Source organism: Triturus cristatus, chromosome 10 (genome assembly GCF_964204655.1).
Source record: "Triturus cristatus chromosome 10, aTriCri1.1, whole genome shotgun sequence".
In the NCBI taxonomy this organism is placed as follows: domain Eukaryota; kingdom Metazoa; phylum Chordata; class Amphibia; order Caudata; family Salamandridae; genus Triturus; species Triturus cristatus.
In genome coordinates this window covers 179619166-179634509 of record NC_140593.1, presented here as the reverse complement: position 1 = coordinate 179634509, position 15344 = coordinate 179619166, and positions in this window count along the sequence as shown.

The window sequence follows — 15344 nt, the reverse complement described above, 5'->3', positions numbered from 1 at the left end:
CAGGACTCACGTCTGAACATACCTATCCCACTCGGGGTGACAAATGCAAAAACAACAGTTGATTGACAGAATGCAGAACAATGTCATACATTCACCCCAGTACAGAAATCTGGGCCTAAGTCCATCGTTTTTTTGCTCACCATGCCACCCCAGTTTAGACCTTGCCATATGGAAATCAGTCTTGACCCTGTGCCTCATGGGAACAGTCCAGCCCGAATTGCCAAGCCAGGTCTTCCCTGGACCGGAAACTAGCATCCCAGGACTGGTTTCGGGGTTTTACCCCTCTTCAGCCAGGATGGCTTGATTCCACTGGCATGGAGAGCACGGGACTCACGTCTGAGCATACCCGTTCCACTCGGGGTGACAAATGCAAAAACACTTGATGGGCAGAATGCAGAACAATGTCATACATTCACCCCAGTACAGAAATCATGGCCTAAATCCATCGTTTTTTGGCTCACCATGCCACCTCAGTTTAGACCTGGCCATATGCAAATCAGTCTTGACCCTGTGTATCATGGGAACAGTTCAGCTCAAATTGCCAAGCCAGGTCCTCCCTGGACCCGAAACAAGCATCCTAGGACCGGTTTCGGGGTTTCACCCCTCTTCAGCCAGGATAGCTTGATTCCAGTGGCATGGAGAGCACGGGACTCACGTCTGAGCATGCCTGTCCCACTCGGGGTGACAAATCCAAAAACAACAGTTGATGGACAGAATGCTGAACCATGCCATACATTCACCCCAGTACAGAGATCTGGGTCTAAATCCATAGTTTTTTTGCTCACCATGCCACCCCAGTTTAGACATGGCCATATGCAAATCAGTCTTGACCCTGTGCCTCATGGGAACAGTCCAGCCCGAATTGCCAAGTCAGGTCCTCCCTGGACCGGAAACAAGCATCCTAGGCCCGGTTTCGGGGATTCACCCCTCTTCACCCAGGATAGCTTGATTCCAGTGGCATGGAGAGCACAGGACTCACGTCTGAGCATACCCATCCCACTCGGGGTGACAAATGCAAAAACAACAGTTGATTGACAAAATGCGGAACAATGTCATACATTCATCCCAGTACAGAGATCTGGGCCTAAATCCATCGTTTTTTTGCTCACCATGCCACCCCAGTTTAGACCTGGCCAGATGCAAATCAGTCTTGACCCTGTGCCTCATTGGAACAGTCCAGCCCGAATTGCCAAGCCAGGTCCTCCCTGGACCGGAAACAAGCATCCTAGGACTGGTTTCGGGGTTTCACCCCTCTTCAGCTAGGATAGCTTGATTCCACTGGCATGGAGAGCACGGGACTCACGTCTGAGCATACCCGTTCCACTCGGGGTGACAAATGCAAAAACACTTGATGGACAGAATGCAGAACAATGTCATACATTCACCCCAGTACAGAAATCAGGGCCTAAATCCATCGTTTTCTTGCTCACCTTGCCATTCCAGTTTGAACCCAGCCATATGCAAATCAGTCTTTACCATGTGCATCATGGGAACAATCCAGCTCGAATTGCCAAGCCAGGTCCTCCCTGGACTGGAACCAAGCATCCTAGGACCGGTTTCGGAGTTTCACCCCTCTTCAGCCAGGATAGCTTGATTCCAGTGGCATGGAGAGCACGGGACTCACGTCTGAGCATACCCGTCCCACTCTGGGTGACAAATGCAAAAACAACAGTTGATGGACAGAATGCAGAACAATGTCATACATTCACCCCAGTACAGAGATCTGGGCCTAAATCCATCGTTTTTTTGCTCCCCATGCCATTCCAGTTTGAAGCCAGCCATATGCAAATCAGTCTTGACCCTGTGCCTCATGGGAACAGTCCAGCCCGAACTGCCAAGCCAGGTCCTCCCTGGACTGGAACCAAGCTTCCTAGGATCGGTTTCGTGGTTGCACCCCTCTTCAGCCAGGATAGCTTGATTCCAGTGGCATGGAGAGCACGGGACTCACGTCTGAGAATACCTGTCGCACTCGGGGTGACAAATGCAAAAACAACAGTTGATGGACAGAATGCAGAACAATTTCATACATTCACCCCAGTACAGAGATCTGGGCCTCAATCCATCTTTTTTTGCTCAAAATGCCACCCCAGTGTAGACCTGGCCATATGCAAATCAGTCTTGACCCTGTGCCTCATGTGAACAGTCCAGCCCGAATTGCTAAGCCAGGTCCTCCCTCGACTGGAAACAAGCATCCTAGGACCGGTTTCGGGGTTTCACCCCTCTTCAGCCAGGATAGCTTGATTCCAGTGGCATGGAGAGCACGGGACTCATGTCTGAGAATACCTGTCCCACTCGGGGTGACAAATGCAAAAACAACAGTTGATGGACAGAATGCAGAACAATGTCATACATTCACCCCAGTACAGAGATCTGGGCCTAAATCCATCGTTTTTTGGCTCACCATGCCACCCCAGTTTAGACATGGCCATATGCAAATCAGTCTTGACCCTGTGCCTCATGGGAACAGTCCAGCCCGAAGTGCCAAGCCAGGTCCTCCCTGGACCGGAAACAAGCACACTAGGACCGGTTTCTGGGTTTCACCCCTCTTCACCCAGGATAGCTTGATTCCAGTGGCATGGAGAGTACGGGACTCATGTCTGAGCATACCCGTTCCACTCGGGGTGACAAATGCAAAAACACTTGATGGACAGAATGCAGAACAATGTCATACATTCACCCCAGTACAGAAATCAGGGCCTAAATCCATCGTTTTTTTGCTCACCATGCCACCCCAGTTTAGACCTGGCCATATGCAAATCAGTCTTGACCCTGTGCCTCATTGGAACAGTCCAGCCCGAATTTCCAAGCCAGGTCCTCCCTGGACCAGAAACAAGCATCCTAGGACTGGTTTCGGGGTTTCACCCCTCTTCAGCTAGGAAAGCTTGATTCCACTAGCAAGGAGAGCACGGGACTCACGTCTGAGCATACCTGTTCCACTCGGGGTGACAAATGCAAAAACACTTGATGGACAGAATGCAGAACAATGTCATACATTCACCCCAGTACAGAAATCAGGGCCTAAATCCATCGTTTTCTTGCTCACCTTGCCATTCCAGTTTGAACCCAGCCATATGCAAATCAGTCTTGACCATGTGCATCATGGGAACAATCCAGCTCGAATTGCCAAGCCAGGTCCTCCCTGGACTGGAACCAAGCATCCTAGGACCGGTTTCGGGGTTTTACCCCTCTTCAGCCAGGATAGCTTGATTCCAGTGGCATGGAGAGCACGGGACTCACGTCTGAGCATACCCGTCCCACTCTGGGTGACAAATGCAAAAACAACAGTTGATGGACAGAATTCAGAACAATGTCATACATTCACCCCAGTACACAGATCTGGGCCTAAATCCATCGTTTTTTTGCTCACCATGCCATTCCAGTTTGAAGCCAGTCATATGCAAATCAGTCTTGACCCTGTGCCTCATGGGAACAGTCCAGCCCGAACTGCCAATCCAGGTCCTCCCTGGACTGGAACCAAGCATCCTAGGACCGGTTTCGGGGTTGCACCCCTCTTCAGCTAGGATAGCTTGATTCCAGTGGCACGGAGAGCACGGGACTCACGTCTGAGCATACCCGTCCCACTCGGGGTGACAAATGCAAAACAACAGTTGATGGACAGAATGCAGAACAATTTCATACATTCATCCCAGTAGAGAGATCTGGGCCTCAATCCATCTTTTTTTGCTCAAAATGCCACCCCAGTGTAGACCTGGCCATATGCAAATCAGTCTTGACCCTGTGCCTCATGTGAACAGTCCAGCCCGAATTGCTAAGCCAGGTCCTCCCTGGACTGGAAACAAGCATCCTAGGACCGGTTTCGGGGTTTCACCCCTCTTCAGCCAGGATAGCTTGATTCCAGTGGCATGGAGAGCACGGGACTCACGTCTGAGAATACCTGTCCCACTCGGGGTGACAAATGCAAAAACAACAGTTGATGGACAGAATGCAGAACAATGTCATACATTCACCCCAGTACAGAGATCTGGGCCTAAATCCATCGTTTTTTTGCTCACCATGCCACCCCAGTTTAGACATGGCCATATGCAAATCAGTCTTGACCCTGTGCCTCATGGGAACAGTCCAGCCCGAAGTGCCAAGCCAGGTCCTCCCTGGACCGGAAACAAGCACCCTAGGACCGGTTTCTGGGTTTCACCCCTCTTCACCCAGGATAGCTTGATTCCAGTGGCATGGAGAGCACAGGACTCACGTCTGAACATACCTATCCCACTCGGGGTGACAAATGCAAAAACAACAGTTGATTGACAGAATGCAGAACGATGTCATACATTCACCCCAGTACAGAAATCTGGGCCTAAGTCCATCGTTTTTTTGCTTACCATGCCACCCCAGTTTAGACCTGGCCATATGGAAATCAGTCTTGACCCTGTGCCTCATGGGAACAGTCCAGCCCGAATTGCCAAGCCATATCCTCCCTGGACCGGAAACTAGCATCCCAGGACCGGTTTCGGGGTTTTACCCCTCTTCAGCCAGGATGGCTTGATTCCACTGGCATGGAGAGCACGGGACTCACGTCTGAGCATACCCGTTCCACTCGGGGTGACAAATGCAAAAACACTTGATGGGCAGAATGCAGAACAATGTCATACATTCACCCCAGTACAGAAATCAGGTCCTAAATCCATCGTTTTTTGGCTCACCATGCCACCCCAGTTTAGACCTGGCCATATGCAAATCAGTCTTGACCCTGTGTATCATGGGAACAGTTCAGCTCAAATTGCCAAGCCAGGTCCTCCCTGGACCGGAAACAAGCATCCTAGGACCAGTTTTGGGGTTTCACCCCTCTTCAGCCAGGATAGCTTGATTCCAGTGGCATGGAGAGCACGGGACTCACGTCTGAGCATACCCGTTCCACTCGGGGTGACAAATGCAAAAACACTTGATGGACAGAATGCAGAACAATGTCATACATTCACCCCAGTACAGAAATCAGGGCCTAAATCCATCGTTTTTTTGCTCACCATGCCACCCCAGTTTAGACCTGGCCATATGCAAATCAGTCTTGACCCTGTGCCTCATTGGAACAGTCCAGCCCGAATTTCCAAGCCAGGTCCTCCCTGGACCAGAAACAAGCATCCTAGGACTGGTTTCGGGGTTTCACCCCTCTTCAGCTAGGATAGCTTGATTCCACTAGCAAGGAGAGCACGGGACTCACGTCTGAGCATACCTGTTCCACTCGGGGTGACAAATGCAAAAACACTTGATGGACAGAATGCAGAACAATGTCATACATTCACCCCAGTACAGAAATCAGGGCCTAAATCCATCGTTTTCTTGCTCACCTTGCCATTCCAGTTTGAACCCAGCCATATGCAAATCAGTCTTGACCATGTGCATCATGGGAACAATCCAGCTCGAATTGCCAAGCCAGGTCCTCCCTGGACTGGAACCAAGCATCCTAGGACCGGTTTCGGGGTTTCACCCCTCTTCAGCCAGGATAGCTTGATTCCAGTGGCATGGAGAGCACGGGACTCACGTCTGAGCATACCCGTCCCACTCTGGGTGACAAATGCAAAAACAACAGTTGATGGACAGAATGCAGAACAATGTCATACATTCACCCCAGTACACAGATCTGGGCCTAAATCCATCGTTTTTTTGCTCACCATGCCATTCCAGTTTGAGCCAGTCATATGCAAATCAGTCTTGACCCTGTGCCTCATGGGAACAGTCCAGCCCGAACTGCCAATCCAGGTCCTCCCTGGACTGGAACCAAGCATCCTAGGACCGGTTTCGGGGTTGCACCCCTCTTCAGCTAGGATAGCTTGATTCCAGTGGCACGGAGAGCACTGGACTCACGTCTGAGCATACCCGTCCCACTCGGGGTGACAAATGCAAAAACAACAGTTGATGGACAGAATGCAGAACAATTTCATACATTCATCCCAGTACAGAGATCTGGGCCTCAATCCATCTTTTTTTGCTCAAAATGCCACCCCAGTGTAGACCTGGCCATATGCAAATCAGTCTTGACCCTGTGCCTCATGTGAACAGTCCAGCCCGAATTGCTAAGCCAGGTCCTCCCTGGACTGGAAACAAGCATCGTAGGACCGGTTTCGGGGTTTCACCCCTCTTCAGCCAGGATAGCTTGATTCCAGTGGCATGGAGAGCACGGGACTCACGTCTGAGAATACCTGTCCCACTCGGGGTGACAAATGCAAAAACAACAGTTGATGGACAGAATGCAGAACAATGTCATACATTCACCCCAGTACAGAGATCTGGGCCTAAATCCATCGTTTTTTTGCTCACCATGCCACCCCAGTTTAGACATGGCCATATGCAAATCAGTCTTGACCCTGTGCCTCATGGGAACAGTCCAGCCCGAAGTGCCAAGCCAGGTCCTCCCTGGACCGGAAACAAGCACCCTAGGACCGGTTTCTGGGTTTCACCCCTCTTCACCCAGGATAGCTTGATTCCAGTGGCATGGAGAGCACAGGACTCACGTCTGAACATACCTATCCCACTCGGGGTGACAAATGCAAAAACAACAGTTGATTGACAGAATGCAGAACAATGTCATACATTCACCCCAGTACAGAAATCTGGGCCTAAGTCCATCGTTTTTTTGCTTACCATGCCACCCCAGTTTAGACCTGGCCATATGGAAATCAGTCTTGACCCTGTGCCTCATGGGAACAGTCCAGCCCGAATTGCCAAGCCATATCCTCCCTGGACCGGAAACTAGCATCCCAGGACCGGTTTCGGAGTTTTACCCCTCTTCAGCCAGGATGGCTTGATTCCACTGGCATGGAGAGCACGGGACTCACGTCTGAGCATACCCGTTCCACTCGGGGTGACAAATGCAAAAACACTTGATGGGCAGAATGCAGAACAATGTCATACATTCACCCCAGTACAGAAATCAGGGCCTAAATCCATCGTTTTTTGGCTCACCATGCCACCCCAGTTTAGACCTGGCCATATGCAAATCAGTCTTGACCCTGTGTATCATGGGAACAGTTCAGCTCAAATTGCCAAGCCAGGTCCTCCCTGGACCGGAAACAAGCATCCTAGGACCAGTTTTGGGGTTTCACCCCTCTTCAGCCAGGATAGCTTGATTCCAGTGGCATGGAGAGCACGGGACTCACGTCTGAGCATACCCGTTCCACTCGGGGTGACAAATGCAAAAACACTTGATGGACAGAATGCAGAACAATGTCATACATTCACCCCAGTACAGAAATCAGGGCCTAAATCCATCGTTTTTTTGCTCACCATGCCATTCCAGTTTGAAGCCAGCCATATGCAAATCAGTCTTGACCCTGTGCCTCATTGGAACAGTCCAGCCCGAACTGCCAAGCCAGGTCCTCCCTGGACTGGAACCAAGCATCCTAGGACCGGTTTCGGGGTTGCACCCCTCTTCAGCCAGGATAGCTTGATTCCAGTGGCATGGAGAGCACGGGACTCACGTCTGAGCATACCCGTCCCACTCTGAGTGACAAATGCAAAAACAACAGTTGATGGACAGAATGCAGAACAATGTCATACATTCACCCCAGTACAGAGATATGGGCCTAAATCCATTGTTTTTTTGCTCACCATGCCATTCCAGTTTGAACTCAGCCATATGCAAATCAGTCTTCACCCTGTGCCTCATGGGAACAGTCCAGCCCGAACTTCCAAGCTAGGTCCTCCCTGGACTGGAACCGGAGCGGAGGAAGTGTGACGTCAGAAGGTGTCGCGCTGCGATAGGTCGGTTGGTGTGAGTCGCGCTGCTATTGGTGGATTGACATCAGGAATTGAACGAAAACAGTGTGAGCGATCGAAAACTTGTTCATCATGAAATGTTTTAAGGTTTTTCGAGAATTATGTAGAGGAGACAAACAAGTGGTTACTCGAGGGGGAGAAGAAGCCCCTCCCGAGGATACTCCAGTGCATTATATGGCAAAGAATGTGGGATTGCATACTATCATTTGGCTTGAAAATTGGCATAAAATGACTTATGGCGAAGGAGAATTGACTTTCCCACGATATGGTACTTTCAGGTTGGAGGTGTTGTATCAGTTGAAATCTGTAATGTCCTCGTTGCGACCTCTGCCGAGACCAACTCAGTTCGAGGCATTACATGCATGGATCAGAGCATCGTATGACCGGAAGAGACAAAAGTCAAGAAAGAGTGAAGGAGTTAATCAGGGCATTCCAGGATGCGAGATGGGATGCGCTAGGGAAGAGGTGGAGAGTAGAAACGATTGAGGGAGATAGATTGTACCCGCTACTTGATTGATTGATTGATAGGGAATTTACAATGCGCTACTTTGCCCGAAGGCGTCAAGGCACAACTGATGGAAAGCAATCAGCCAGATCCAAGATAAGGAGAGGAAGAAGCATTAAGGGTAAGCTTCAGAGAAAAGCAAAGTTTTAAGGCCTCTGCGAAACAGAGTAAGAGATTCCTGATTCCTGAGATCAAGGGGAAGCTCGTTCCAAAGTCTGGGGGCAAGAGCGAAGAAGGCCCTGCCACCCCACCTTGCTTTCGCAACGCGTGGGACGGTTAGCAACTTCTGACTGGCGGATCGCAGGGCCCTACCTGGGGTGTAGTACGACAGCAGAGACCTAATGCCCTCGGCCCCTGCGTCATGAAGAGCCCGGTGGATGATAATCAGGGTTTTAAATTTTATTCTGGCATGCACCGGGAGCCAATGAAGATGTTTCCTGATCGCAGTTCCTGAGGAGCGTCTAGGGGCATTAACGACAAACCTTGCTGCCGCGTTCTGGACCACTTGCAGCCGATGAATTAGTTTGTTGCTCATCCCAAGATAAAGGGCATTGCAGTAGTCCAAGCACGAAGATAGGAGGGCAACCAAGACTTGTTTCCGGGCGTCAGGGGTGAGGTAATGGGTGAGCTTTCTCAGCACCCTTAGGATCCCACAGCAGGTGGAAACGGTCCTATTCACTTGCTTATCAAAGGCAAGTGAGGTGTCAAAGAGGACTCCCAGATTTCGGCCAACGGGGGATGGCTGGGGGCATACTCCCAGAGTCGATGGCCACCAATCGGCTGACCAAACCTTCTTGTTTCCCCCGAACACAAGGATCTCAGTCTTCTCCCCATTCAACTTTAGGAAGTTTGACGTCATCCAACCTGCCACGGCCCCCATACAGTTCCTAATGTTTAGGGCCGTGGACCCAACAGATTGTGACAGGGAGACCATGATTTGGGTGTCATCGGCGTACGAGAGTACTTCCAGTGCAAAGGACCTGACAAGCCTAGCGAGTGGGGCCACATAAACGTTGAAAATTGTAGGGCTCAAAGAAGAGCCCTGAGGGACCCCACACTGCAAAGGCTTGGCGGTGGAGAGGAAGTCACCCAATTTAACCCTTTGCTCCCTGTTGTTAAGAAAGGAGGTAAGGAGACTAAGAGCCAGACCCTCCACCCCCATCTCACTGAGACGGGAGGCCAAGATAGTGGGGGACAGGGTGTCAAACGCGGCTGTAAGGTTGAGCAGGATCAGAAGGGTGGTCTGACCCCTGTCGACCTTAGCGCGGATATTATTGACCACCACTGTAAGAGCTGACTCAGTACTATTTCTGAAACCGTGCTGAGATGGATCAAGCAGGCAGGTTTTATCAAGAAAGGCGCTGAGATGGAAATTCAGATGAGCCTCCAACATCTTGGCCGGGGCAGGGAGAAGGGAGATGGGACGAAAGTTCTTTAAAGTCCCAGGGTCCAAAGTGGCCTTTTTTAAGAGGGGCTTTACAATAGCTGTTTTCCAGGAGGCTGGAAAAGCACCACTGGATATAGCCCTGTTCATAACTGCCAACAGGGGGGGATTAGAGTTGCCCTACAGTTTTTTAAGACTTTGAGCGGACAGGGGTCAAGAGGAGAGCCTGACCTAAGAGAATCCAAGAGTTTATCAAGGTCCTTGACCGTGAGAAGGGGGAAACTGGGGTAGGTTTCGATAGGGAGAGTAGTATTCCCCGAATCAGGAGAGAAGGCCCGAGTCAGATTGTCCGTCTGGAGGGCTGTGTAAATGTCTAAAATTTTGGTGTGGAAAAAGGAAGAAATCTGATCACAGAGTTCTTGTGAAGGGACTATGGGGTCTGGGTGATGGACAAGAGATAAGGTGTCTACAATTTTAAACAGGTCTCCAGGGGAAGTAAGAGAGGAAGTGAGGTTAGAGAAATAAGATTGCTTTTCAACCAGCACCGCCGCTTTATAGCTCTTAAGGAGATTTCTATGCTTAGTCCGACCTTCCGCATCGGGCTGTGCTCTCCAGAGCCTTTCTTGCCTCCTACATGCCTGCCTCTGAACTCTGAGAGAGTCGGAGTACCAGGGCGCTGAGAGGCGTTTTCTGGCACTATATAGAGATTTGAGGGGGGCAAGAGTGTCCACTGCCTTTGCGATAGTGCTCGCAGGCTCCCGTGCCAAAGAGTCGATATCCTGAAAGGGAAGAGACTTGAAATTGGCAATGAGGGGACCCAGGGATTGATCAGTCAACCCCCGGAAGCTCCTCTTCTGCACCCAACAGTTTATATCTTTTCTAGGGGCGAGAGAGGCACAAGGAGTGAATTCCATAGAAACTGCGTTATGATCGGACCAAGAGAGGGGAAAGGAAGGACCCAACTCCAATCTAGGGTCATTCGTAAAGACTCCATCTAGCGTATGGCCGGCAGTATGGGTAGGAGATAATACCTTTTGAAAAAGATTGAAGGAGGCCAGCAGATCCACGAGGAATAGCGTATCACTAGAATTACTATTTTCCAAGTGGAAATTGAAATCCCCATGAATAGTAAGGGAGGGCCTATTTAGAAAAGGCTCTATAGCTTCCAGAAGGTCGGAGCCAAACGAGGATCTGGAACCTGGGGGTCTGTAAATAAGAATACTAGAGAAATTTTCTATGGGAGAGGAACTACGGGAAAAGAACATGGTCTGAAAGGAATTATAGGGAGAAGGAAGAGACTCCATGCGACAGGTAAAGGCGTTCTTATAAATAATACCTATTCCCCCCCCCTTTACGGCCCTCTCTATCCTGTCTTACCATGGCATAGCCGTCAGGGAGAGCGTTAACCAAATCAGGGCCTGCTGAGTCCGAACCCCACGTTTCAGTTACAAAAACCCAGGAGGGTTTCCTTTGAGATACAAAGTCTCTGAAGGCTAAATTATTTTTGACCAGAGAATGGGCATTGATGACAAAGCCTAATTCTTTCAAGGGAGGTGGGGGCTCCTGTGTCCCGAATTTCCTGACGGAGTTAGTAACAGGTGCTGGGAGTTCTGTCCCAGACTCCTTCAGACATCTACAGGTCAGACTACGGCGCAGTTGCCCAGGTGAAAGTTTATGATGACATTTTAACAGGGGGGGTCTGAGAGATTTAAGGGTGCTGATTGAGTACAGCCGGTTAATAGGCGGAGAGCTAAGACACCGGACAGCATCCCTGGCCCCTTGCGCCTCCTTAGCGCTGACCGGTGCAGACGGGCAGGACTCTGGCATGACTCCGGCCTGAGTCCGGCCCGTCCGGCAAGCGCGTCCGCTGCGCAGGGGAGAGGTCATCCCCTTATATAGACGACTAGAGCGCGTCCGCGCGCTGGAATACCCCCAATATGGCCACCAAAACCAGGTTCGCCACCCCGGGGCCGAGCTCTTAGCGTCGATGCTCAGCTGAGAGCGGCCCGGGCAGCGACTGGTCGGGGAAGCACCTTGGCAGGTGACAAGGCAAATTACAGTCTCTGGGAGAAGTTTCAGACACAAAGCACAAATGCTGATAAAAACGCACTTTTAAAACAAGCAGAGTAAAAGCTTCGTAAAACAAGCAAATCAAACAGTGAAAATTAATTAAACAGGGCAGGAGTGCAAAGAAGGACCTCCCGGCTTTTCGCCTCAAGAGGGGGAAATGCGACTGGCTAACGCGATCCCCGGGTCAGGGACCCCTTATATAGACGACTAGAGCGCGTCCGCGCGCTGGAATACCCCCAATATGGCCGCCAAAACCAGGTTCGCCTCCCCGGGGCCGAGCTCTTAGCGTCGATACTCAGCTGAGAGCGGCCCGGGCAGCGACTGGTCGGGGAAGCACCTTGGCAGGTGACAAGGCAAATTACAGTCTCTGGGGGAAGTTTCAGACACAAAGCACTAATGCTGATAAAAAAGCAATTTTAAAACAAGCAGAGTAAAAGCTTCGTAAAGCAAGCAAATCAAACAGTGAAAATAAATTAAACAGGGCAGGAGTGCAAAGAAGGACCTCCCGGATTTTCGCCTCAAGAGGGGGAAATGCGACTGGCTAACGCGATCCCCGGGTCAGGGACCCCTTATATAGACGACTAGAGCACGTCCGCGTGCTGGAATACCCCCAATATGGCTGCCAAAACCAGGTTCGCCTCCCCGGGGCCGAGCTCTTAGCGTCGATGCTCAGCTGAGAGCGGCCCGGGCAGCGACTGGTCGGGGAAGCACCTTGGCAGGTGACAAGGCAAATTACAGTCTCTGGGGGAAGTTTCAGACACAAAGCACAAATGCTGATAAAAACGCAATTTTAAAACAAGCAGAGTAAAAGCTTCGTAAAACAAGCAAATCAAACAGTGAAAATTAATTAAACAGGGCAGGAGTGCAAAGAAGGACCTCCCGGCTTTTCGCCTCAAGAGGGGGAAATGCGACTGGCTAACTTGAGAAAACAGATGGTGTGAAGGCAAGGAGTGTAGACGAGGACGATAGTGATACGGATGACAGCTTGGTAGAAAGGTTGTTGTCTGAAAGACCGCCTCCATTCAATCCAGATTCCTATGAAGGGAAGTCAGCTCCAGCAGAAGGGACTAGTGGATTACAGACTCAGTCAGAGGTGAGAGTAGTAGGGAAAATCTCGACAGGAACTGAGGACATGAAAATTCAGTCCGTAGCGAGCACAGAGGTTGGGAGAGGTTTGAGGTTACCGGATGACTTAAAAATACCGGTTACCATTGGACCCATTGTTTCAGTTTACAATCCAGACCAAGAGAGAGTTAGTGGTCTAGCACAGTCAGCTATAGGATCAAGGAGTGTGGTTGAGGGAAACGGGACAGCGAGCGGGATGGAGCAGACTCCGAGACCTATAGAATGGAGTACACCATTGCCAGCCACCACAGACTCCTCTAGGGGACAGGTGGATGCGAGACCAATAAGACCAAGGTCTTTGGCGAGTCAAGATAAGACTTGAGAATGTGGGTACCGCCTGCAAGGAATCAGTGTGAGAGAACCGTAGAGAGTGAGGAGCAAGGTAATTCAGGAAACCGACCAGTTTCTAGGAATATGTCAGAAGAGAATAGACCTCGAGAACAGAACTACGACAAACGTAATGGTGCAGGCTGTTGAGAAATTTTGAAGGGTGCCCTGAAAGGGAGGATGTTAGATGTAGTGAGATGAGATTGAAAGCAGAAGTAGACAAAATAATAAATGGAAATTTGCCTCTTGAAAGGATATACATGTATGAACAAGATGAGTTACTTCTTGTGGCCAGGGATGTGACTCGCAAGGCAAGAGCGGCACATGAGAAACTGACAGAGTTGGCCAAAAAGTATGAGGTGGATTTGTCTAAAACTAAGTCATTACAGGGGAACCATAGGTTGCAGTATGGTGACCAAGAACTGGAAGAGAAAAGGGTCATGGGGTTGAGGACCCATATCAAAGATTTGATTATAGCAATGCATGCATGGATCATGCTTGATAAATGGGAGGAAAGGTGGTCCAAAAAGAAGGGTTCCAAAAAGATGGTAGGAGAGACGCCACCTCCAGGTGGAGGGACGGTAGATATAGGGAATTTCCTTTTATGGGAGGTACAGAATGGAGGGTACGTGCATGTGTCTTGGAGTAGGGGTGATTTGGCTGCATTTACAAACGATTTCCCTCGGTTGAGGGAGAAGCCTGTAGAATGGTACAAGCAGGTTGATCGCTTTGTCAAGATCTCAAAAGTGTTGCGGATTGATTTGAACACGTTGTTTGACATTGTGGTTCCAGGGGACTTATGGTCTGCATGTAAAATTGCTGTTGAATAGCCGACTTCAGAGCCCGAAAGAGATCCCATCTCGAACGGCCCATCACCCATAGTTATGAAGAAGTTTGAGCAAGTGATTACATGGTTAAAATTGAAAATTTCGCCTCAAGATATTGATTGGGTTAAGATAGATCAGACAGTCCAAGAACCAAAAGAAACGGTACATGAGTACTATGAACGCCTTTTGCAGGCTTTCAAACAGTACAGTGGATTAGATGCTTTGGATTCAAAAGACATGGGACAGTTTGTTTCAAAGTTTGTGTTGGGGTTGAGACCAGAAGTTAGTCTCATGATACAGCAACATCTGATTTGCTGGCAGAACAAGCCGGTGGATGAGATCTTGCGGTATGCCAGATACTGCTTTGATGAGATAGATTTTGAGCACAGGAAGTTGAAAGACAAATTGATGCTTGTTCAGAAGCAGACGGCTCAGGTTCAGCCTAGCGGAGGGACGTTAGGAAGGAGGCAAGGAAATAACCAAGGAGGAAACCAGAATGTCCAAGGTCAGGGAAGACCAAAGCCAGCTGACCCTAAGACAGGAATGGATGTGGCGACATTGAAAAAGACCACTGCGTGTCATCTTTGTCACCAGATCGGACACTGGAAACGTGAGTGCCCCTTGAACCCAATCAATCAAGTGCAGCAGGAAGTAGAGATAGCTCAGGTACCTGTACTCGAAGCAGTCCCTACAGTGACTAGACCAAGGTCGAGGAAAGGGAGGAGTTTCAGTCTGCAGGTACAAGTTCCCCAGCCACCTAGAGTTCAATATATTCAGCAGGGAGCTCGGACGTATCAACAGATGCCCTTGTTCGAAGGGTATGAGGAGTTCAGCCCAGACCCGTTGGCATGACGGTAGACCAGAGGGGACCATTTGTAGAAGCAGATGTTGATGGTCACCCTACCACCTTTTTGATTGATACTGGTGCTACACGGTCTACCGTGAGATCCGCAGTGGTCTCTAACCTACCCCTCGCGGGACAATCAATCCAAGTTGTTAGAGTAGCAAACAAGAGAATGACCAGTCCATTGACAGAACCAATTCCTGTGAGAATAGGAACTTTCCATAATCGAAACCAGTTCATGGTGTGTGACTCAAGTCCAGTTTGCCTGTTAGGAACAGATCTGTTGTGCAAACTGAATTTCACCATCTATTGCACGCCAAAGGGAGTTGAAGTACGGACAAAGGATGATGATGCAACCTTTAAAGTTACAAATCAACATTTGTGCATAGAAATAGACCCAGCGCTGATAGTGGAGGAACTTCCACTTGACTTGAGGGATTCTGTGTCACCCGAGGTGTGGGACTTCACTGGAGAAGAGATTGGGTTGATCAAAGGTGTAGAGCCAGTGAAGATTCAGGTCAAACAGAACGTAGA